We start from the raw sequence: 25,581 nt of genomic DNA, 5'->3' as shown, positions 1-25,581 counted from the left end.
GTAAAATCTCAAATATCTGTAAATCAGGGAATGGGAGGGAGCAACTCAGGAAAATTACAATCACCAGGAAAATGGCATTAAACAAATTGTTCAGGCTGCCAACTGACGCATCGTTGGGCCCAGATGGACATCATTCTAGGGTCTGGAAAGAAGTGGCTAGTTGGTGCAATAGTTTTAATTTTCCAAAATTCCCTGGATTCAGGGAAGGTTCCAACAAATTGGAAGACAGCAAATGTTACCCCTTTAGTCAAAAAGGGAGACAGGAGACTGCAAGCCAGTTAGCCTAACATCTGTTTTGGGGAAAATGTTCAAAGCTATTATTAAAGATAACAAAGCAAGGCATTTTAGGAAAGTTCAAGGCAAGACAATCTGGCAGAGTCTCCATGGTTTTGTGGAAGGAAAATCATGTTTAATCAATTTATTAGAGTCCTTTTGAAGGTGCTACATGCTGTGAATAAAGGGGAACTGGTGGCAGCATGGTGGCATAGTGGTTAGTATTGCTGTCTCTCGGGACCTGGGTTAGATTCCTGGCTTGGGTCACTGTGTGGAGTCTGCATGCTCTCCCCGCGTGCTTTGGTTTCCTTCCAAAGATGTGCAGGTTAGGTGGATTGGCCATGCTAAGTTGCCTTTTACTGTCAAGGTCAATGCATGGGGCTATGGGGATAGGATTTAGAAGGGAATATGGTCGGTGCAGACTGGTCTCCTGCACTGGATTGGCCATGCTAAATTGCCACTTGGTATCAGGTGGATTTGCAGGGTAAATATATGGGGTTATAGGGATGGGGCCTGGGTGAGATTGTTGTCAGTGCATGCTCAATGGACCAAATGGCCTCCCTCTGCACTGTCAGATTGTATTCTAGTATGAAGTTTCTTCTTTGTCCCTCACACCAGTTGTCATTCTGGTGATTTGCCAACTGAGATTGTCATTTCAGAGCCATTCTCTGCTAAGAGCTTCATGGTTGATGGGGAGTAGATTGTGATTTATTTAAGATTTGTGTCCCCTTGCATGTGTCATGGGAAGAGGCTTTCTCTTCCATCAAAATGGACTGCACTAAAACGAGATCCCAGAAAGAGCGAAACCACCACTGTCAGTGATTGATGAGGAACAGAAGGTGGATGATCATTCTGGCTGTAACCAGTTAAGTGAGAGAAGACAGTGAGTCATGCTCAGGGAAGCACAGGGATCTAAGGGATTAAAGGTTAATGTGCTGATTAACTACGTAAACCACTCTTAATTCAGCATGACCAGTACATCTAACAAAATGTACACAAGTTACTGTTTGTGACACTTGGATATTTAAGGGCAATAAGCAGAGTTACAATGGCAGAGTATGAATAAGATGTTTATAAATTTAAAAGAACATTACAGTACAGGAACAGACCTTTCAGCCCTCCAAGCATGCACCAATCATGTTGTCCTATCAAGACCAATCTCAATTGTATAAGCTTCTAGCAGGTCGCGTGCACACACCACCACCACCGCACCCCCCCCCCCCCCCCCCACCCCCAAACCACCTCCATCCTTCCAAGGAGAACAATCCCAGTTTATTTGATCTCTCCTCATAGCTAATACCATCCATACCAGGCAACATTCTTCTGCACTCTCTCCAACACCTCCACATCCTCCTTAGAGTCTATTCTAACAATAACCAAATTTTGTCCTCACTGAAATCTCTTGATTACTGCAAAAGAACTTTTTAAAAACACTTTCCACACTCCATACTAACAGGAAGTTGGCTGCTGTACAAAGTTATCTAAAACTGCAAGTATTCTTGAACTTTGCAACTCCTCAGAAATAAACTGACAACTGAAACAACTTTTTTAACTCGATTTATTATCAATTTACAAAATGACTTAATGAAGTCAGGTTTTAAATGCATCAGGACAAATGCAAAACAACAATTCAGTGCTTTATTTGTATCGTGCCTTAGTTTATTTAATGTGGTGCCTTATTTGATAGTGCCTTTCATAAAATCAACATTTTAAAAGTGTGGAACATGGAATCCACTTGGAGCAAGAAGGCATCAACCAGGATGAAGTGGAAATGTTTGAGAGCTTCAAGGTCTTGGGTGTCGTCAACAATCTGTCCTGGTCCCTCCATGCTGATGCTATACTTCAAAAAGCCCGCCAACGCCTCTACTTTCTTAGGAGGCCAAGGAAACACGACACATCTGCTACAACTCCCATCTCTTTACAGATGCACTGTAGAAAGCATCCTTTCTGCATTCTTTTGGTATGGCTCCTGCTCTGACCAAGACCACAAGAAACAATAAAGGGTGTGAATGTAGCCCAGTCCATCACTCAAACCATCCAGTGACTTTGTCTACACTTCCCGCTGCCTCAGGAAAGCAGCCAGCATAATCGAGGACCTTATGCATCACGAACATTCTCTCTTCCACCTTCTTCCTTCAGGGGAAAAAGATACAAAAGTCTGAGGTCATGTATCAACTAACTGGAAAACAGCTGACATCAGACTTTGGAGTGGACCTACCTTCTATTAAGTTGATCTTTCTCTACACCCTAACTATGACTGTAACACTACATTCTGCACCCTCTCTTTCTCTCCTATGTACTCTATGAATAGTGTTATGTGCTTTATGAATGGTATGTTTGTACAGTACATGAAACAATTTTCACTGTCAATACATGTGACAATAAATCATTTGTGTTTAATTTCCAGATTGTCAAGCATTTTCCATAGAAATAATATAGAGGGAAATGGTCCTAAGCCATAATATTTGTTTGGAGAACCAGTGCAGACATGATGGGCTAAATGGCCTCCTAAGCTGTAACAAGTCTGTGCTTGTTAGTCATTGGATTGAACCACTGAGTTGTCAGCTTTAAATTAAAGGACAAATAGCTAGTTTTAATGCCTAACATCCTGAGGGGTTTCACTGGAGCATTGTCAAACAAAATTCAATACTGGGTCATAGAATGGGATATTGACCCAGAATTTCTGATCCCCAGCTAGTCGTAGCGCAGAGGTAAACCCCCACACCCCCCACCCAATGTACCAGAGGATCGTTCAGAAGTCCTCACACACTGACTCTGTAGTAACTGCCCATGACAGGTTTAGACTTCGATAACAAATCACCATATATCCAGAACCCTCAAGCTTGAGTTAAATTCTGAAACTTTGGATGTTTCTGACTTGCTATAATAGTTATCCAGAACAGGTTGGAATGACTAAAACCAGTTGTAACTTCTGAGCAAATATACTACCAATCCACCCTACCCCCTTCCCTGCCACTCTGTCCTCATTCTCTTGCCTGCCAAGCTACCCTGTCACCCGCACGCCTCTGTACGTAACACTTCAGTGGCTTTGGGGCATTTAACCTCTCCTTACAGAAATATGGGAGTATAGCTCGGCTTTCCCCAATGATCCTGCACTGTAAAAGGAGGATTCGTAGAACAGGTGAGCTCTGCATTTGAGTAAGCCTGGTTTGGAAGACCAGATAAGAAAAAGGGAGTTCTGCAGAGTGCTGGTAGGTTTAAACAGGAATGGAATAGCTACTGTATGGAAGATTCGGCTCATCTCTCTGAAGGATTATCAACCAGAAAAGTCAACTGTGTTTTTTCTCGCCACAGAAGCTGCCAGACCTCCTGGATATTTCCAGCTTTCGCTCTTTAAGAATCACTGTTTTTGTGTAAGGAGATATTGGGACAGGTGGAAGTGTGAAGCAAGAGCTTTGTTCCAGGCAGAAGCAACAGATGGGGTTAGGGAAGGAATTCCAGAGCTTAAGACCTTGGCAGCAGAAAGCAGAGTTACCAATAGTGGAGTGATGAATACAGGGGATGTGCAAGAGGAACATCGAAGAAGTACAGAGGTCTGAGGGTTGTAGCGCTGGAAGGGTTTACAGAAATACAAAGTATATTTACTTGTGTTACAAGGTGACCTACATATTGCTGACAACAGGGGACCCATACTTGGAAAAAGGCCAAATTCCCTTTGTAGAGTAGGGATGAATGTCATACTGCAGTACAAGTTACTGAGAGTTGCTGCATGGAGAGGACTGCCTTAAAGTTTAGTGTCACAAGTAGACTTCAACACTGCAGTGAAGTTACTGTGAAAATCTCCTAGTCACAGCACTAAGTACCCAGAATGAAGCAACTGACCCACTTACCAATCCAACTCAAACTTTCCTGTAACAACAGTTCCATCAGCACATTAAAACACTTTACAGACTATTCATAACTTGAGGCAGCTCGATGCTGCAGGTACATCTTCAGATAACAGTAGTATAAACTGAACATGGGAAGTTATACAAATATTTCAGTAACACTGCTGCCCTTTTTTATTAATTGTGGTACTATCTCTACCAGTGCAGAGCTCTCCCAGTATTACCCATTCTGTAGTGTAGAATTCTGACACACTGATAGTAGAGCACTTTTTTTGTATGAAGTCCTCCCTCAGTACTGACACAGTGACGGTGCTGCATTCCCTCTGTATTGCACTGGGAGTATCGGCGTAGATTTTGTTTCTGGAGTGGAACTTGCATTTTCTGTGAAGTATTCTTCGTGACAAATCCACTTGATTTCCTTCTCATTTGCAGTCTAAATGTACTTGTCCTTATTCAGTCCACCAAGGATGTTTGATGAGGTGTCTCTGTGCACTTGGCTTTTCATTGATGGTTGGCTGTTATATTCCCTTCAGGACATATTTCTGAGTATATTATCCTGTCATTATGTGGTGTGTGTCCTGAATGTGTAAAGAATATGCAGTTAATTATCTTGGGTTGTATTAACTGAACCAGAAATGTCAGTTTGCACCAGACTTAAACTACATCGCTGAGATATTGTCATCCTTTTGCTCAAGGTTTAAGTCTGAATGATCAAATGAGAGAGGGCTTTTTATTAAAAATGACAGCTACCTATTGATTACCTGAAAATCACTCCAGTTTTTACAGTCGGTGAGGAAAGCTTTGGTTTCCTTTCACTCTGCATAACTACTGTCAAATATTTATTGGATTTCTGTCACTGAAGGATGTGTTAGGGTCATGTATTCCACCTCTCTCCCTCCCACCTTGCTATTCACAGTCTTTTGTTGTTAAGCTCTTGGACACAGTTCTGCACAGTTCAGGTCTGTTAAAGAATGTTTCTTGGATTAGCTGCATGATTTTTTTTTTAAACCATCGTCCCTATGTGATGGTTGCCCTTAGCATCCCAGCCAAGTGGGCTACCATCAGCTGTGGGCCTGGTTTCTGAAGCGCACACTCACCTTCACGCACAAATCAATGTGCTGCCCACACACCACCCAATGCAAGTGCATGCACATTGAATCATAGAATCCTTACAGTGCAGAACGAGGCCATTCAGCCCATCACATCTGCACCGCTCACAGTCCCTATTCCTGTAAATCCTCATACTTTGCTGATTTCCACCTTCCCACCAACATTAATTTAGCATAGCCAGTCAACCTAACCTGCACATCTTTGGACATAAGGAGATGATTCTAATGTAATGACTTGTAATCCAAAGGATAAGGCTCATGCCCTGGAGGGGCAAGAGAAAAATCCTATCCTGGCAGAATTTAAATTTATTATTTTTAAATTTATTATTTTTAAATCTGGAATTGAAACGCTGACCATGAAGCTACTGTAGTTGATTGTCATCTGGTTATCTGGGAGGGAAATCTGCTATCCTTACCTAGTATGGCCTACAGAAGAAATTGGGGATGAACAACAAATGCTGGTGCTCGTGATCCAAAAAACAGACACTGTCAATGCAGGCTCCTGAATGATGTAAGAGTCAGCCCTGCAATCATTGTAAGAGCCAACAGTGATGTTCCTGGATGCAGCGGCCGATAGCAAATTGCTGAATACTCGCTTGTTCCAAAGTGCTGCTCCTGGGATCACTCTATCAATATCAATATCAATATCAACGTCGTCATCATCATACACCCAAGCCTACGTTTTTCATATGAACCAGCCCAGGAAAACAGCAAGAGTTGAAGTAGCTCCCAAACCCCCTGGGGAGACGATGGCCTAGTGCTATTATCACTAATGTTCTGAGGACCTGGGTTCAAACCCTGCCGTGGTGGAATTTGAAATCCATGAACAGTATCCGGAATTAAGAATTTAAGATGAATCCACTGTCAAATGACACAAAAACCCATCCAGTTTGCTGATGTCCTTTTTAGGGAAGGAATCTGCCTCCTTACCTGATCTGACCTACATGTGACTCCAGAGCCACAGCAATGTGGTTAACTCTCAACTGCCCTCCAAGGGCAACTAGGGATGGACAATAAATGCTGTCAGCCAATGATACCCATGTCCCACAAATGAATAAAAAGCACCCCAGAGTGGCACTGCTCTGTGAGAATGAGAGGTTAAGACAGTTCTCTCTGCCTGGAGGAGTTGAGAGGCACAGCATTCATTCAGTTGGATTGAAGGTGGAATAAATAAAAAAATTACATGAAAACCTGAAGGTGAAAGGCAAATATTGAGAGTTCTAACTCAGTGGTACACTTCTGGGAGTGGAAAGGATGGGGGAGTGGGTTACAGTTTGAGAGGCTTAATGCACAGAAAATTTTTTTTTTATGTATTAAAATGATTAATTAGTTCATTTTAAGCTTAGATAGTGTATTTGGAGAGGAAGTATGAGTCCACAACCTTCTCAACCATGAGAGTGTGCTGCTCACTGAACTGTGGTTGACTTTGTGATGATGCACTAAAAACCCTCAAAGGAGTAAACCTCCCCATCACTGTGGAACAAGGCACAGCAGTTAGCTTTGTTGCCTCAACGCCAGAGACCTGGGTTTGATTCCCGGCTTGGGTCACTGTGAGGAGTCTGCATGTTTTCCCCGGGAGCAGCTGTTCTCTCTCCTTAGTTGAAGAGTCAGTTACGAGGGGACACAAGTTAAAAAGTGAAGGGTGGGAGGTTTGGGGGGATTTGAGGAAAAACCTTTTTTACTCAGAGGGTGGTGATAGTCTGAAATGCAATCCTGGGAGGGTGGTGGAGGAGGGTTGCCTCACATCTTTAAAAAAAAACATTTGGATGAGTACTTGGCACATCATAACATTCAAGGCTATGGGCCATGTGCTGGCAAGTGGGATTAGGTGGGCAGATCAGGGCCTTTCATACATTGGTGCAGACTTGATGGGCCGAAGGGCCTCTTCTGCACTGGCATTCTGTGATTTGGTCTGTGTGGGTTTCCTCACGCAGACCAAAGATGTGCATGTAGGCAGATTGGTCATGTTAAATTGCCCCTTGGTGTCAGGGGGACTAGCTAGGGTAAATGCTAGCTAGGTTATGGAGATAGGGCCTGGGTGGGATTGTGGTTGGTACATGCTGGATGAGCTGTATGGCCTCCTCCTGCACTGTAAAGATTCTATGTTCTATGTGTTCTGTTCCAGCTTAAAACTCAATTTGAACAAAACCTGGCAAAAACCCTAATTTTACTTTCTTTGTTGATTTTTCAAGGAAAAATGTTTTTTGATTCTCACTATCTGTTTGCAAGGCTCTCTAATATACCTGAAATTTGATTCATGGCTCAGTTTCTGATTCCACTTCATTTCTTTGGAGGATCCCTGAGGTAGAAAGTGGATTTTGTTTTGAATCATTTCGGCACAGTCTGCTGGTACATAGTTAGTGTTTAAATTGCCTTGCACCCTCCATCCTGCCTATTCAAAGCTCCACTGCTGCTACCAAACTTCTATCCCAGTCCCATTCGCAAAGTCCTTCATTCCACTCGCCCATCACCCCCTGTCCTTTATTGGCTTACACTGGCTTCCAGATAAGCCACAACTCAGTTTTAAAGTTTCATCCTGGTTTTCAAATTCATCGATGCTGCTTCCCTATCTCTGTCCTGAGATCTCTGCACTCTTTTTCAATTTGGACCTTTTCCATGTCCCTAATTTTCATCACTCTAGCACTGACAGTTGTGCCTTCAGCTATCAAGGCCCAAACACTCTAGATTACCCTCCCTAAAACATCTCCATGTCTTCTTTAAGATGTGCCTCCAAAACCTACATCTTTGACCCAGCTTTGGGGCTGTCCTAATATCTCCTTATGGGGGTAAGTGTCACTAGTATGAGTGCTGGCTACATGTACTATGATAGAGGCACTACAAAAATGCAAGGTCCCTTTTGTAGAAAATTGTGTATACCTTACGGAAGCATAGCATTCCAATGTGTAACAGTCATGTCACAAGAATGTAACACTCCTACAGGGATCTTTTACAACTGTTATGATCCATGTCAGAAACTACGAGGTGTTTTATGAAGTCACTGAATAAAATCATAGAATCTCTACAGTGCAGAAGGAGGCCATTCAGTCCATCAAGCCTGCATAAGGGTAAGCACAAGATTTTTAATTCCAGGTATGATTCAAGTGACCCACTATGGAGCTTTTATCAAACAAAGTTTATTTAAGAATATAATTAAACTATAATAAGAAAAATCAGCAATAACTTCTATCAATTATAAAACACAGCCCTAACATTGTATCTACCTTAACAGCTAAGTATACTGTTTCAAACCAACCAACCCCCAAAAACATACACCCAGTTCTAGACTTGGCACGGAAAGCAAGTATGCTCACGTGATGCTGGACCTTGCAAGTTTCCATCACCTGCTGTGGATTACTCCTTTGGATGTTGAATTAAAAATGTTGAGGCCTCTCTAATCCTGGAATTTCCAACACACCTTGAGTGACCCAGAGACAATGCTTGCTTCTAGCTGCACCTTACAGACAGCAGAGTTTTACTTCAAAGAGAGACTGAGAACACTGTTTTCAGTCTATAGTCCTAATGGCTTCTGCCCAAAACCTTTGGATCTTTCCAATGCTAAAACCTGTCCCAATGTACCACCTAACCTGTCAGTCTGTCTCCACCCAACAATTCCAAAACAATCATAAAACTCCAGGACACTGCATTAGGCCCAGATTAAAAATAAACAAGATGCCCTCATACTGCTTCAGTGACAATTAGAAGATGCCAACACAGACATCGTGGCACTAATAACACCAAGGCCTGTTTGGGGCAAAAAAATTGCAGAGAAACATGGTTAAAATAATTCCTTAAAGGCACAGTATCGTCACATGACACATTGAACAAAGATGCATTTGAAGGATGGTGGGCTCTAATGTTAGTGATGCTGAGATTAGCATCAGCCACCATGTCAGCCATGGCTCAGTGGGTAGCACTCTTGCTGCTATGGGTCCCATTTGGCCCTCAGTTTTTCCAGGCTGATAGCTCCAGTGCTGTACTGAGGGAGGCTGCAGTGTCTGCAGTGCTTTCTTGCAGATGAGACATCAAACCGAGGCTTTTGGGGTTGATGCAAATAAATTCCTCAGCAGTATAGGAGGAAGCATAGGGAAATTCTCCCCTGTGTCCTGGATCAATATTCAGCCATCAACCAAATTCATTAAAAATGGATTATCTGTTCATTTTCACAGTGATGTTGGCGGAATCTGGCTATGTACACACTGCCTGCTGTATTTCCTCATAACACAGTGACTACACCAGACATTATCTCATTGGCTGCAAACACTACATTCTTCCATGACTTCTGAATAGACCTACCTTGCACTAAGTTGATCTTTCCCTACACCCTATCTGTGACATAACACTACATTTTGCACTCTCCTTTCTTTCTCTATTAACAGTATGTTTTATCTGTATAGTATGTGAGAAACGATACTTTTCACTGTATCCCAATACATATGACAATAATAAATCAAATCAAATTCTGCATCCTCTCCTTTCTTTCTTCTCTATGTGTGGTATGCTATGTCTGTATATCACTAAACCAACACATTAGAACATAAATCCCTACAGTGCAGGAGGAGGCCATTCAGCCCATTGAGCCTGCACTGACCACAATTCCACCCAGGCCCTATACCCATAACCCCACATATTTAGCTGCTAATCCCCCTGACAGTAAGGGGCAATTTAGCATGGCCAATCCAGCTAATCCGCACATCATTGCAGATGGGAGTGTGGGAGTGAACGGAGGAAACCATGCAAACACGGGGAGAATGTGCAAACTCCACACATTCAGTCGCCTGAGGCCGGAATCGAACCCGACTCCCTGGCGCTGTGAGGCAGCAGTGCTAACCACCGTGCCGCCCACGTGACAATAAATCAAATCAAAAGCTTAAAAGGCCGTGAAAGACGAAACACAAAGGTTCCTCCTTTAAGCATTGCTGCCTTCAAAGAGGTACTGGCGTTTATGTAGTTAATTTTGATCCACAAATGGGGAATTCCCAGCAAGGCTGGAGTGAAGGCCCTTGTGTCACAAAAGATTCCCAGTAGATTCCAGCTGGAATTTGATATCCCTAAGAGTGCCGAATTGCAAAATGACACTTTCAAGAACTATACCAACCATTTACAATCAACCTGATCTGCCTACACTTACTTTGTCCTGAATCAATCTCCCGTCAGTTGCAAAATATAATGCAGAAGGAGAGCATTGTGCAGTTAATCTGATTAGTTCCACTCCTCCTGCTATTTCCCCAAAACCTTGCGATTCTGTTCATCTGCAAGTATTTATCTATTTCTTGTCTGAAGGTTACTATTGAATCTGCCTCACCCTGTAAAATCATTGTAAAATGGTTAAGATTCCCAATAACACAAAACATAACCTGTAGTACAAACATAGTCGTGACATTTGACATTCCCACTGACTGCAGTTCAGAATCACAGAATCCCTACAGTGCAGAAAGAGGCCATTCGGTGCATCGAGTCTGCACTGACCACAATTCCACTCAGGCCCTATCCCCGTAACCCATGCATTTGCCCTAGCTAGTCCCCATGACACTAAGGGGCAATTTAGCACAGCCAATCCACCTAACCCGCACATCTTTGAACTGTGGAGGAAAATGGAGCACCCGGAGGAAACGCCCGCAGACACAGGGGGAACGTGCAGACTCCACACAGACAGTGACCCAAGCTGGGAATCATAGCCAGGTCTCTGGCACTGTTGAGGCAGCAATGCTAACCACTGGCCCACCTTGCCACCATGATTAGAATGAAGTTTGACATGCTACAGTTAGTAAAGTCCCCAGGTGGGCGTGTGCATGTTTGCTGGGATGTTAGCAATACATTTTACTGTACACCATTTCAAACTCCAGTCTGCACAGTTCTGCACAATCCTGCTCCCTCTTCCTCCAACATCACAAAACTGCTGATTCCTGGAATGGTACCCAGAAAAAGTAGGGTGAAGAAGTTTACCCTGAATTCCCCAGTGGATTTATTAGTAGTTACCTCACATTTATGGTTACATAGCTACAGGTAGCTGCCATTCAGCCTCTGGAGCCTGACTCGTTGCTCATCGCTAATCAATTCCATTTACACCTCTTTGCTCCGCATCACTCATTATTGTAACCCAAGGTAGATCTATCGACCTGTCTTGAATATTTCTATTGTGACCCCAGCAAACTCAAGTAGCATTCCTTCTGTTATTGCTTATCTAGAACATAATCCTGAACAGAGGCGGAATATTACTGCTGTCAGTGTACCCAAACAGGTGCCAGAGTGTGGCGACTAGGGGATTTGCACAGTAACTTCATACTTGTGACTCGAATAAATAAACTTCAAACTTTTATCTCGGGTAGCTAGAATTGTCCAATAGGCCTGAGTATTGACTGTTACTGTCATCTGCTGGATAGATTAGGCATTGCCTGTGTGAATAGGAAGTGAAAGCAGAAATATACTGGGAACTATCAGCAGGTCAGGCAGCCTCTGTGGAGAAAGAACAACTGAGTTAGTGTTTCAGTTTGATGGCCTTTCATTCAAAACCATGGGATCATGGAACAGGAGGAAGCCTTTTAGCCCTTCAAGCCTAACCCATCAATTAATTGTGATGTGGAGCTGCTGGCGTTGGACTGAGGTGGGCACAGTAAGAAGTCTCACAATACTAGGTTTGGGTCCAACAGGTTTATTTCGAATCATGAGCTTTCAGAGCGCTGCTGATTCATCAGGTGAGAATTTCAGAGTACCAACAGTTAGTGATTCCAAATAAACCTGTTGGACTTTAACCTGATGTTGTGAGACTTCCTACTGCATCAATTAATTAGATCACAGTTGATCTGTACCTAAATTCCATCTACTCGCCTTGATTCTTTAACCCTCAATACTCACCCAACAAGAACCTACCAAGCTTTCTGGTCAAATTTTCATTTGATCCTCAGCCTCAACATTTTTGGAGAGAGTTGCAGAATTTCAGATTTCAACTACCCTCTGTCTAAAATCAAGAAACTCAGCTCATGTTCTGGGGGACCCAGGTTTGAATCCTGCCATGGCAGATGGTGGAATTTGGATTCAATTTTTAAAAATCTGGAATTAAGAGTCTACTGATGACCGTGAAACCATTGTTGATTGTCCAAAAACCCATCTGGTTCACTAATGTCCTTTGGGGAAGGAAATCTGCCATCCTTACCTGGTCTGGCCTGTATGTAACTCAGGCAACTAGGGATGGGCAATAAATGCTGGCCAGCCAGCAACGCCCATGTCCCACACATTAATTAAAAAAGAGTTGTTTTTCCTAGCATTGCTCATACAATCATAGAATCCCTACAGTGCAAAAGGAAGCTATTTGGCCCATTGAGCCTGCACCAACCACAATCCCACCCAGGCCCTATCCCCATAACCCTATGCATTTACCCTTGCTAGTCCCCCTGATACTAAGGGGCAATTTAGCATGATCAACCCACCTAACCCTGAATAGTTGTAATTGTAAAGTTATCTCCCTTTTGTTCTGCATTTTTCCACCAGAGGAAATAGTTTCTATTTACCCTATCAAGTCCATTAATCATCTTCAACACAATCAGATAGTCTTTTATTTTCTTCTTAAAAATGACCGATCAGTGTCGAGAAATACAACAGAATGGTTGGGAGGGGACTGTTTAACTTATATTCTGAGTTGCCTATTTGGAAAAGTCACATCAGACACAATACTCAATTCCTTTAAAATGGTAATTGGAATTGATAGAATCAATACAAAAAAAAACATTTTCTCTAATTAGGGTATTAGAAACAAGGGAGCATAAGCTCAAACATTAGAGCTAGATTGCACAGTGGTTAGCACTGCTGCCTCAGCACCTGGGACCCAGGTTCAGTCCCAGCCTGGGCCACTGTTTGTGTGGAGTCTGCACATCCTCCCCATGTGGGTTTCCTCTGGGTGTTCCGGTTTCCTCCCACAGTCCAAGTATGTGCAGGTTAGGTTGATTGTCGATGCTAAATTGACCCTGAGTGTCGGGGGATTAGCAGGGTAAATGTGTGGGGTTATGGGAATAGGGCTGGGTGGGATTGTTGTTGGTACAGACTCAATGGGCTGAATGGCCTCCTTCTGTACTGTAGGGATTCTATTCCATGACTGTTCAGGGGTGATGTCAGGAAGTACTTTTTCACACATGACAGCTATCAGACCTGGTCCTGCACATTGGGATTCATCATACCTAAAGTGGTGGTTAAACTGTGGTCGGAATTACCTGACCTGTTGATGGACTGTGCTGCGCCTGGTTATTCTGGGCCTGGTAATTCTGGGTTGTGCTGTGTGAGAAACACAGCTCACAGTTAAACAATTTAGTCAAGTCAAGTTCTGAAGGAGCAAGATTTTATTTGACGTTCTTGCAAGACCGGGTGTCTAGCGAAATAGGCACACCTCACATAGATTTACAGCACATTTTATACCTTTTTTACAAGCATTGTGATGGCTTTGCAATGTGATGTTCTCTCCTAATTGGTGGTCCCTGTCCCATCTATGTGTTGACATTCTCCTATTGGCTCGAGGTGCCCTAAGTTCCTATCCCATCTAATAATGTCTCCTGTTATCACAAGAGTGCATTAGCAAACTCATCCATCTTATCCAATACTGTTACATGTCCAGTTCAGATTGGCAGTAATCAATCCTTTGCCAACTTAATCACTGCTGTCCCGACTATCTCAGTGACCCCTTCCCCCTTTTATGCTTAGTTGTATAAACAACACATCTTGCAGACCATCTGCTTTTTATAACGTGGGCCTCTTACATTCCTGCAGGATGTGGTGTATGCTTCACTGCACATCACATCTCTGATGTTATCTCTACATTACAGGCAGTCTTTTTATTATCCCTAATTATTGCTGTGTTAGCAGCATCGAACCCTATGTCCTATGTTTGTCACTAAACTCACAGTTGTTTCCATAAAGTGGGTTATCAATATGCCTAACTATATCCAATCTATTTAACTTCAAGCTATTTCTCTATGCTCTACAAATATATGTGTTAACAACATCTTTACCTATTGCTCACAGCTGGGCCTGGTTATTCTCGGTTTGGTAATTCTGGGTTGTGCTGGGCCTGGTTATTCTCGGTTTGGTAATTCTGGGTTGTGCTGGGCCTGGTTATTCTCGGTTTGGTAATTCTGGGTTGTGCTGGGCCTGGTTATTCTGGGTTATGGTGGGCCTGGTTACTTTTGGTTGTGCTGCACCTGGATGTACTGGGTTGTGCTGGGCTTGGTTGTTCTGGGTCTGATTATTCTGGGCCTGGTTGTTCTGGGTTATTGATGGTGCTGGACCTGGTTGTTCTGGCCCATTCTGGGCCTGCTTATTCTGGGTTACGGTGGGCCTGGTTGTTCTGGCTGTTGTTGTTTAGGATCTAGTTGTTCTGGGCCTGGTTATTGTGGCTCTGGTTGTTCTGGATTGCCTGGCGGTCCTCCGGCCGGTAGGGGGCGCAGGGACACGGGCTGAGCCCCCCGGAGGTGACGTCTCCGGTCTGGTGCCGCACGCAGTGTCTCCGTACCGGAAACCGCGGCTCTGACGGCAGTTCCGGCGGCGGTGGGTCGCCCTGGTGACGGAGTCTGGAGGCCAGCTGAGCGGGACCGGCGACGAGAAAGACAGCAACAGGCAAGGGCCGGCGACCAGGTTCCTGCCAGCGGCTCGGGGGGGGGGGGAAGGAACAGGAAAGGAAGGGGAGGAGGTTATTGCCCTGCTAGCCAGGTCCGGGAGGGTTTCCCGGAGGCTGGAGAGGAGCCTGAGGCCTGTCCCCTTGGCCCCCGGGGCCTGGGAGGAGCCCATGGCTTCAGGGAAATGGCTGGACATCAATAATATCCCAGCCAGGGGACAGAGAGAAACACTGATCTCTGCTGATAGAACCCAGATGTGGAGATGATGGTGTTGGACTGGGGTAAACACAGTAAGAAGTCTCACAACACCAGGTTTAAAGTCCAACAGGTTTATTCGGTAGCAGAAACCACTAGCTTTCGGAGCGCTGCCCCTTCCTCAGGTGGGTGGGAGTTCCGTTCATATAAAGACACAAACTCAATTTACAAAATAATGATTGGAATGCGAGTCTTTACAGGTAATCAAGTCTCAAAGTGTGAGTGGAGAGAGCGTTAAGAGATGTGTATTGTTTCTAGACAGGAAAGTTAGTGAGATTTTGCAAGTCCAGGCAAGTTGTGGGGGGGTTACATCTGTTATATCCCCACTCGGATTGTCTGTACTGTTAAGACTCGATTAGCTGTAAAGACTCGCATTCCAATCACTATTTTGTAAATTGAGTTTGCGTTTTTATATGCCCTGTTTGTGATCGGAAGTGCCACCCATCTGACGAAGGAACAGCCAGTTCCGAACGCTGGTGGCGTTTGCTACAAATAAACCTGTTGGACTTTAACCTGGTGTTGTGAGACTTCTTACTGAAAGAATCCAGAGCTAGGGGACAAAATACTCACCTTAGTATTCATAGAATCAATCCCTATGGTGCAGAAGAAGGCCATTCAGCCCATCAAGCTTTGCTGATAACAATCCCACCCAGGCCCTATTCTTGCAACTCTATGTTATTTACCCTACAGATCCCCCTAGCATACACATCTTTGGACACTAAAGGTCAATTAGCATGGCTAGTGCTTCTAACCGGCATGTCTTTTGGACTGTGGAAGGAAACTGGAGCACCCAGAGGAAACCCACGCAGATATGGAGAGAATGTGCAGACTCCACACACACATTGATCCAAGCTGGGAATCAAACCCAAGTCTGTGATGCTGTGAAGCAGCAGTGCTAACCACTGTGCTGCCAATAGAACTAAGTTAGAGAAGGTGAATAGGATGTCAGCGTAACAGGGTGATGTCAGGGAGTATTTCTTAACATTTGAGAGGAGGGGAAATCTGGAACTTTCTCTCCCCCTCCCCACACATACATTTGCAGGGGGTAAATTAAAATGTTCAAAATTGAGATTGATTGGTCAGAATATTAAAGGTTGGAACTGAGCAAAGTAGGTGGAGTTGAGATGTAGATCAACCATGAGCAGACTCATGCTGGCACAGACTTCAGGGGCTGAATGGCCTCCTCCTGTTCATATGTTTCTCACGGTTGTAGAGTCATCATGCCCCATTCCATGGGTTCCCCCTTCCAGACTCCCCTCTGGCCTTGAAACAATCCATACTTTAATTGTAGGCCCCAGGGATTCAGACCTTGATTGTCATTTTAAAGCTTGGCAGTGTATAACACATCTGTGCAGAATGTAGTGTTAGTCATAGCTAGGGTGTAAAGAAAGATCAACATCCACAAAGTTCAGAATACTGTACACAAAACCATCTACTTCATTTAATGTTGATTCTTTCCTTTGCTCCTGCCATAATGTCAGTTTCTGTTTGCTTATCTCAGTCTGTTTAATCCTTTGCATGTTTTTCTATCTTTCTTGATAAAGCCTGGAAGGCTATTGTCCTCTTCCACATCAAACTACTTTAATGTTTAGAAATTCTGCATCATCCTCAAGATAAAAGGGGGGCGGTTTAGAATGGAGTTGAGGAGGAACTTCTTCACTCAAAGGGTGGTGAATCTCTGGAATTCTCTGCTCGTTGAAGTGGTGGAGGCTGCCTCGCTAAATATTTTTAAGACGCGGGTTGATGGGTTTTTGATAAGAGAGGGGATTAAGGGTTATGGGGAGAGGGCGGGAAAGTGGAACTAAGCAGCGACAGATCAGCCATGATCTTATTGAATGGCGGGGCAGGCTCGAAGGGCTAGATGGCCTACTCCTGCTCCTATTTCTTATGTTCTTATGTTCCTTTCTCTTTATATTTCTTCAAAGCCTTTAAACCAGTATTTCACCATTTTCTTCTGTTCAGTTGGCACTTTTCAATTCCTCCATGTATCTTCAGCAGGTACATCTAGTGTTCTCCTTTGTATCTGTTTTAATCCCATTTTCATTTGCCTCTAAATCAGAAGGTTGAGAGTTCAGGCTCCACTCTGTAAACTCAAGCACATAAACCAATACTTCAGTGCAGTACTGAGGGAGTGCCTTTAGAGATGGTGCACTGAGGTCCTATCCACCTTCTCTGGTAGACTTGTAACATATGTCTTTGAAGAAGGGCATGGCAGTTCTTCCATGTGCTTCTTTTGGTGACAAAATAAACTAAATCAGTAAATTGAGAGAGAATTTAAAAGACAGGCTATTAAAGCATCAAAGTAAATGGAATGCCAAAAGAAACTTAAAACATCAAAACGAAATGTGATGGAGGGGTGATTGGGCGGGAGGGGGGGAGGGGAGCGATTGGGGGGGGGCGGAAATGGGCGATAAGGCGGGGGGGGGCGGAAATGGGCGGTGGGGAAATGGTCGATAAGGAGGGGGGGTGGTGGGCACGGTGGTTAGCACTGCTGTCTCACGGCATCAGGCTTGGGTCACAGTCCGTACGGAATTTGTACATTCTCCCTGTGTCTGCGTTGGTCCCCCCACCCCCACCCCCACCCCCACCCCCACCCCCACCCCAAGCTTCAGTTTCATCCACAGTCTGAAACTCATGCTAGTTAAATGCATTGGCCGTGCTAAATTCTCCCTCAGTGTACTCAAACAGGCGCCGGAGTGTGGCGACTAGGGCATTTTCACAGTAACTTCACTGCAGTGTAAGCCTATTTGTGACACTAATAAATAAATAAGCTTTAAAACATACAGTGTCCAGTGGGCATGAAAGGCCACAGTTGCGAGAGCAGACTCTTATTCTCTTCCAGGGATATTTAGCAGCAAATGCAGCCACAGAGGAAAGATAGAATCATAGAATCCTAGAGTGCAGAAAGAGGCCATTTGGCCCATCAAACCTGCACCAATTACAATCCCACCCAGGTCCTATCCCCATAATCCAATGCATTTACCCTAGCTAGTTCCCCTGACACTAAGGGGCAATTCAGCATGGCCAATGCACCTAACCTACGCATCTTTGAACTGGGAGGAAACCCAGGCAGACATGGGAAGAACTGGCAAGCTCCACACAGACAGTGACCCAAGCCGTGAATTGAACCTGGGTCCCTGGAGCTGTGAAGCAGCAGTGCTAACCATTGTGCTGCCCGTTAGACAGTCAGGTTGGACGATCCCCCTCGACTACCCGCTGGCTGGGCTGATTAATGGCCAGTCAGGCCCACGATCATTGTTACTTATGAAATCCCTCTTTTAATTCCCTATCCATGTACTTGGCTTCCAGCATTCCACCTGTAATAGAATGTGTAATAATGCACTTCAGTGAAAGTGTGTACATTTATTACCTGGAGAGGTTGTTGAAACTGATTAGTTGTATGTCATAGACTAATTTATAACTGACCAGTCACAATTCAGTAGCTAGGAAAGGCAATCCCAAAATATGGGAATGCATTAGATCTGCACCTAAAAGAAATCAAAGCTTCTGGCAGTAATTGTCAGACTGAATGTAATTTACAAATTACAAACAACGGAATCAATCAAATCATACAGCACAAATTTTATCAAATTTGGAAGACGTTTTGCATGTGATTTCTCCCCTCAGCTGTCTGGCCATGGATAAGATGGCTAAAAAGAACTTGTAAGAGCACAAAACATTTGTAAAAATATTGTTAACTGACTCCAAGTTACCCTCTTTCCGAAATGCATTTATTAGGTTTTCCCCTTTCCAGTATATAAACCTCTGCCAGGGATTTGGAGTTTAGTGTCTCGAACCCACTGACCAGCCTAGTACTGCTCCCAGCCCACAGAGTACCCATTTCCTGCCCACTTTGACTTTGCTGAGTTAGCCAGGATTCTCTCAGACTCACTGTGTTCTCCCATTAATGTGCTCTCAGTGTTTTCCCCTGTCCACCCCCAGTATCGGTTCTTGTGCTACATTCAGCAAATACATCAGGAACTGTTGTCCCCGTGCTTTTGTTTAATTCAAACAAAGTGCTCAGTGCTTGGTCATGTTCTTTCAGATTGAAGAGGGTGTATCCCTTGCATATTAGTACATGGAGTTTTGAGTAAGCATAAGTGAGCCACATTATGAACCTGACTGGTATCTTAAATTGGTTCTTAATGTCATTCTTGGCACATTCAGATCTGTCCAGCAAGTGTTGCTCAGTCACAGATCACATCTAACTTTACACATTATGGCTGGAATTTTCCCATCTCACCCACCATGGGAATCGTAGCGGGTAGAGGGGTGGACCATGCAAAAGTCTGTTGACCTCTGGCAAAAATTTCCAGACTTGGGGTGAGTGCGGCTGGAAAATCCCGCCCTATGTTGCGAATTTTGCATGCGTGGGCTGGTTGGGAATGGGCTGTACTCTGCCTGTTGCAAACATCGGAAGGTATATGCTGTTTGATATGATCTACCAGTCATTGGTACAAATGGACTACATACCTAACATGACATTGACATTCATATACCACATTATTCAATTGTGTGATAGGTCAAAGGTCTTTCTGGCTTGCTGGCAGCATCCTCTTAGTGTTAGAATACCACTCGTCTTACTGCTGCATAGTAGCAGCGTGAAACAGCTAGCTTCATCTGTTGTGAAATTTCTGAGGTACGTTGTATGTAAGAGGTGTGGAGGTGTGGGGCGGTGGTGGTTTACCTTTGAAAATGTGGGAGTTTGTGGAGCCTGGCACAAATGTTAGTGAGAGCTAGACCAAGAATCATTCCATGGCAAAGGCAATAGTGTCATTGGAGTTGAATCAACTGAACAGCTTGCTGAGTTCATAAATTCAATGAATCCAGATTCAGACATTGGCATGTCTAGGTCACCATGATATAGAGACAAGGCACAAATGTCTGTGGCTTCCTTGAGCGGCACATTAGGGAAAAGGCCAGCAGTGTCGAAGGAGCATCTCGACGTGGCTTTGCTATTAAAATGCAAGTCCTGTAGCATCTTTGTGAAGATGAAGGAATCCTTCATCGTGAATGTGGTAATGCACTCAGAACTGGTTGTAGCAACTTGCAACCGTTTGGCCAATTTGTGTTGTATAGAAGCAATCATTGAAAATATAGGGCATAATAGGATATCATTGTTGTGTGTGTTGGGCAGTCCATGCATACGTGGATGCAGTGAGGGCAACTGTTATCAGGTACTCTACAAGGCAGCTTATTAGTCTGACAAAAGTCTTACAAATGTTTTTGCAACTTGCCTTTGGTAACTTTGGCAAAGGGACCCGGGTTCAGTTCGCGGATTGGGTTACTGTCTATATGGAGTCTGCACGTTCTCCTCATGTCTGCAATGGCTTTCCTTCGGGTGCTCCAGTTTTCTTCCACAGTCCAAAGATGTGTAGGTTAGGTTGATTGGCCATGCTAAATTAACCTTTAGTGTCAAGGGGATTAGCAAGGTAAATATGAGGAGTTACAGGAATAGGGCCTTGGTGGCCAGTGAAGGCTCAATGGGTTGAATGGCCTCCTTCTGCACTGTTGATTCTATGATATTCCATGTTATTCTATGTGCAGTCACACTCAGCTGTGCTTATAAATTTGAACCCATCATTACAGATGTGTATTTTGTCAATAGAAATGTGCTTGTGAGGATAGCTATTTCAGTCCCTTGTTGATGTTTCTGTCTTATTGGCCTTGCAATACTACCAGTTATTCATGCTGAATGTGAAAGTTGGACAAGTTATTTGGTATCTGGCACTATGCACATGCGAGATTAGCATGGCATGCTTTCAAGTAGTCAGTGTGTTCCTTGTATGCTGGTTGTGGCAGGCTAGCTGGAGTAGCTCAAACTCAGCAAATAATGTTCAATGTTAATAAGCAATTGCTGACTATCTCTAGTGTGCTAAGAATCACACAAACAATCAATTTAAGGTTATCAGAGAGACTTGCAATATAGCTCACTTATGCTTGCTAGAAGATACGTATTTATAGAAAGAAATCTCACAACACCAGGTTAAAGTCCAACAGGTTTATTTGATATCATGAGCTTTCGGAGTGCTGCTCCTTCGTCAGGTGAGTGGAGAGATAGGTTTCAAGGCATATATAGACACAGACACAATTGCAAGATAATGGTTGGAATGCAAGTCTTTACAGGTAATCAAGTCTTTACAGGGACAGATGATGCGAGTGGAGAGAGGATTAATTACAGGTTAAAGAGGTGTGAATTGTCTCAAGCCAGGACAGTTAGTAGGATTTTGAAGCCCAGGCTAAATGGTGGGGGTTTCAGGTAGTGTGACACGAACCCAAGATCCCAGTTGAGGCTGTCCTTACATGTGTGGAGCTTTGCTCAGCAATTCTGCGGTGTGTGTCTTGAAGGTCGCCTTAGAGAATAGATGCTGGTGCAAGCACCCGTGACTGGCTAATTCTGCATTCCTTTCTCTCCAAAGTGTTGACGTCCGTCAGGATGTGTGGTGACCTCAGACCAAGGAATCATTGAGTAAGCTCAGTGCCACATTTTGAAGCCTCAGACCGTACCTGAAATGCCATGCTTCCCCCTCAAAATAAGGGCATACCACTCAAAAAAACCAGAACCAGACTGAACTACTGCTAAGAGCTATCTATCCCATCTCCAAACTAGACCATGTTCCCTATCATATTGTATATCCTAGGCTTGAAAAGAAGTAAAAATATAAATCTAAATGTGTAAAGTGTATGTGAAAGGGATGAGGAATAATAATTGAAGCTTTCAGTGCTTGCAGAATCACATGCTCAAATCCACAAAATATCAGAGTACTTTGTATAAGAGAACTTGAGTTGGTGTTCTCGTTGATGCATTGTTTAGGCACTTTCTGATGTATCCTCCATCATATCTTAAGTAATGACATGGGAAATTTTCTAATTTTAACCTTAGAAAAAAGTCATGGATATTCTTCCTGTCAATTAAACCTTACTTCCAGCTGTTACTCTGTTTCTACTTTTCTTCATTATAAACTTCTCTATTCATATTCGTAATGCAAATGAATTATAAGCATTAATTTTTCTCCCCAAGTCACTCAACATGCTGCTGAACAATTATTACAATTTTTCTTCTTAGAAATTTCTAATGTCTAAAATAAGCATCCAAGTAATTGTTTAAAAAGATGCGTATTTCAGAAGCAAGTTCCATTGAATTTGATTTATCAGAATCATGTAGCACAGGAGGCTGAAAGCCCGCAGGAGGCTTTTCAGTCTGCCATGTCTTTGGCAGAGCTAAATTCTAATACCACTGACCTTTCCCATAGCCCTGCAAACCTCGTCTGTTCAAGGAAAATCCAATGGAACGTTATTCTGAACTCTGCTTCCACCACTCTTTCAGGCAGCACCTTCCAGGCCACAACTTGCTAGATGCAATAATTCCTCCTCACCTCCCTGCTGGTTCTTTCACCAATTATATCAGTGTCCCCTGGTCCACGACACTCCTGCCACAGGAGACAGTTTATCCTTATTTCCACTATCAAAACCTTCTTATACTTGAACATCACTACTAAATTTGTCCTTAACCTTCTGTTTTTATTATTAAAAGTCTCAGATGCTCTGAAAGTTCTAGGCTTAGGCTTGACCTTATCCAGATGTGTGGGCTGGATTTGGAATGGGGAAGCGCTGTGGGGTGTCTGTGTATGTGGAGTGTACTTAATTTTCCATAAAGCATCAATGCATGTCTGCCAGATATATCAGTGGGCAACTTTCTTTAGCTTCTAGGAGTTCCTATTCACTTATTGCACAATGTGGAACTAAAAGAGGACATATTTCAAAAGCTTTGGAGAGGGTACAGAAGAGGTTTACCAGGGTGTTGCCTGGGTCTGGAGGGTATTAGCTATGAGGAGAAGTTGGATAAACTTAGTCAATGGGATGCTGAAGGTTGAGGGGTGACCTGATAGAGATCTATAAGATTATGAGTGGCATAGACAGAGTGGCTAGTCAGTTGCTCTTTCCTAGGATAGAAAAGTCAAGTACTGGGGGACGTAGGTTTAAGGTGCATGGGGAAAAGTTCAGAGGAGATGTACATAAAACTTTTCTACACAGGGTGGTGAATGTCTGCCTGGGGAGGTGGTGGAGCAGGTATGATAGCAGCATTTAAGGGGCAACTAGACAAATACGTGAATAGGATGGGAATGGAAGGCTGTGGACTCCATTAGTGCATACAGTTTTAGTTTAGGCAGGCATCATGATTGGTGCAGGCTTGGAGGGCCAAAGGGCCTGTTCCTGTGCTGTACTTTTCTTTGTTCTTCACTCAGGTAAAGTTAATTGCGTTTTCCCTTGAAGCAGCAAAGGTTTTGTGAATGTATGTGCCTTTATGTATGAGGAGAAATGATTAAACTGAGCATTTTTGCTCACATTGATGGTTTTCAACAGACCAAGTTGTGGCCTGGAAGGTGCTGCCTGAAAGGGTGATGGAAGCAGATTTCAGAATAACGTTCCATTGGATTTTCCTTGAACAGAAAAGGTTTGCGGGGCAATGGGGAAAGGTCAGTGGTAATAGAATTAATCGGTTAGGAAAGACCATGAATTTTGAACCTATCTTGCTATCGTGCCTGTTTCCTTGACAATTAGAAAAGGTAATGATCCTAATTGCTTCCACTGGTGAGACACTGATTCTAATTACCAACGACTAGACTTTCACAAGAAGGTGATTAAAGTTATAATGGGATTTTCAGCATTCGAGATATACGTAACCGTGATCTCTGTCAGGGACTTGGGTGCATGCCAGGGCTATGTAAACTGGAAGCTAATCAAAAAAATCCCTTTGCTGCTTCTGAGAAAACTTTTTCCAGTCTTCCTTTCAAACTGTCTCAGTCAAGATGTGGCAATTCTACCTCTACACTCCAGTATCCCTCACAACAGTGCAACCTCTGTCTTAGGGTGAACAATACTACAGGAACTTTCTGTATGTTTAACGGATGGGCTCAAAGTGTCGAAAGATTTTCAAGTTGAGTTTATGTTTGATAATCATCATATTTACATTTTTAAACTGTCCAACGTATTTACAATTTGTTGCTTTTCTCCTTATCATTTCTTGTTTAAGGTTGAAACTGGAATCAGTGTTGGTGCCAAGCTCTCTTCCTGGGAGTGTTTATTGTCACATTACAGGACAGACCAATCCTCATTTCAGTGTTAATAATTTGTAACTGACTATTAGAATAAGAACATAAGAATAAAATTTAACCTTGTCATTTCAAACCCTATTTCTGTAAAAAAAAATTTATTCATGGGACATGGGTGTGGCTGGCTGGCCAACATTTATTGCCCATCCCTAGTTGCTTGAGGACAGTTTAGAGACAACTACATTGCTGTGGTTCTGGAGCCACGTGTAGGTCAGCCCAGGTAAGGGCTTCTCTAAAGAACATTTGTGAACCAAATGGGTTTTTCCAATAATCGACAATGGTTTCATGGTCATTGGTAGATTCTTAATTACAGTTTAAAAAAATTGAATTCAAATTCCACCATCAGCCATGGTGGGATTCAAACCCAGATGGTAATTCAGCAAGGGTATTATCATACTGAGCTACCAGGAACAGAGGAATTGCTCTACCAAAAAAGATGGTCAACTGATTTTGCCTTCGATCATCTTGGTAGTCACGCTGTACCACTATATTCTGCAGTGTCTCCTTTCCTTCTCTATGAATGGTGTGCTTTGTCCATATAGCGCGCAAGAAACAATACTTTTCACTGTATACAGAGATCTTGGCACTCTTCCAATTCTGGCCTCTCCCAGACCTCCAATTTCCTTCACCCCCGCCATCTGTGTCTTAAGCCGATTCAGCCCTAAACTCTGGAATTCTTTGGTTGAACTTCTTTGCCTTTCTGCCTCTTTCTCTTGTCCTTAAAATCTCCCTCCTTAACCAAGGAGGGAGATTTGTCCAAACCGATCCTCTTTATGAGGCTTGGTGTCAGATGCTTCTGTGAAGCATCTTGGGATGTTTTATTGTGTTAAAGGTGCTTGATAAGTGCAAGTCATCTTAAAACAGGAAACCCAAATGAATGTATACACAGAATGATCGAGGGGATTGGATAACAAAGAGTCATGATGTTATTTGGACTTATTCTCCCTGGAAACGAGAGGACCATGCTTGCTGTTTTCAGAATTCCTACGTGACTGGATAATGTCGACTATAACATACAGTCCCACCTTGTCCAGAGCACCATGCCTGAGTTGAGGGAGTAAACTCAATGAGCAAACGGGGAACAGACCACCGAGGGAAAAGGTGGAAGAAGTTGCTACTGATTCATTCAAATGCAAAAATCAATAGGTTTCTTTCAGATAATAGCATTTTGGGATCACCAGAATGAGTAATTTGAAGCATGATGTGTGATCTGATTTGATTTATTATTGTCATATATATCGGGATACAGTGAAAAGTATTTTTTCTTGCGCACTATACAGACAAAGCATATGGTTCACAAAGTACATAGGGGAGAAAGAAAAGAGAGAGTGCAGAATGTAGTGTTGCAGCCGTAGCTAGGGTTAGAGAAAGAACAACTTAATATAAG

The 25,581-nt window shown here is 43.4% G+C and overlaps 1 protein-coding gene across 1 annotated transcript in view; it reads left to right on the top strand.

Moving 5' to 3' along the window:
* The first annotated feature begins 14,742 nt into the window (after nt 1–14,742).
* tbce (tubulin folding cofactor E) overlaps nt 14,743–25,581 on the top strand; it is a 52,826-nt gene continuing 41,987 nt past the window's right edge. The window contains exon 1 of the mRNA XM_080191883.1: nt 14,743–14,827. The gene's annotated coding sequence lies outside the window, so the exon portion shown is untranslated. The remainder of the gene's footprint in view (nt 14,828–25,581) is intronic.

The sequence above is a fragment of the Carcharhinus amblyrhynchos genome, chromosome 7, assembly GCF_965287045.1.
Source record: "Carcharhinus amblyrhynchos chromosome 7, sCarAmb.v2.hapA, whole genome shotgun sequence".
NCBI lineage: Eukaryota > Metazoa > Chordata > Chondrichthyes > Carcharhiniformes > Carcharhinidae > Carcharhinus > Carcharhinus amblyrhynchos.
The sequence above is the reverse complement of the archived record's forward strand: the minus strand, read 5'-3'. Positions and strand labels throughout refer to the sequence as shown.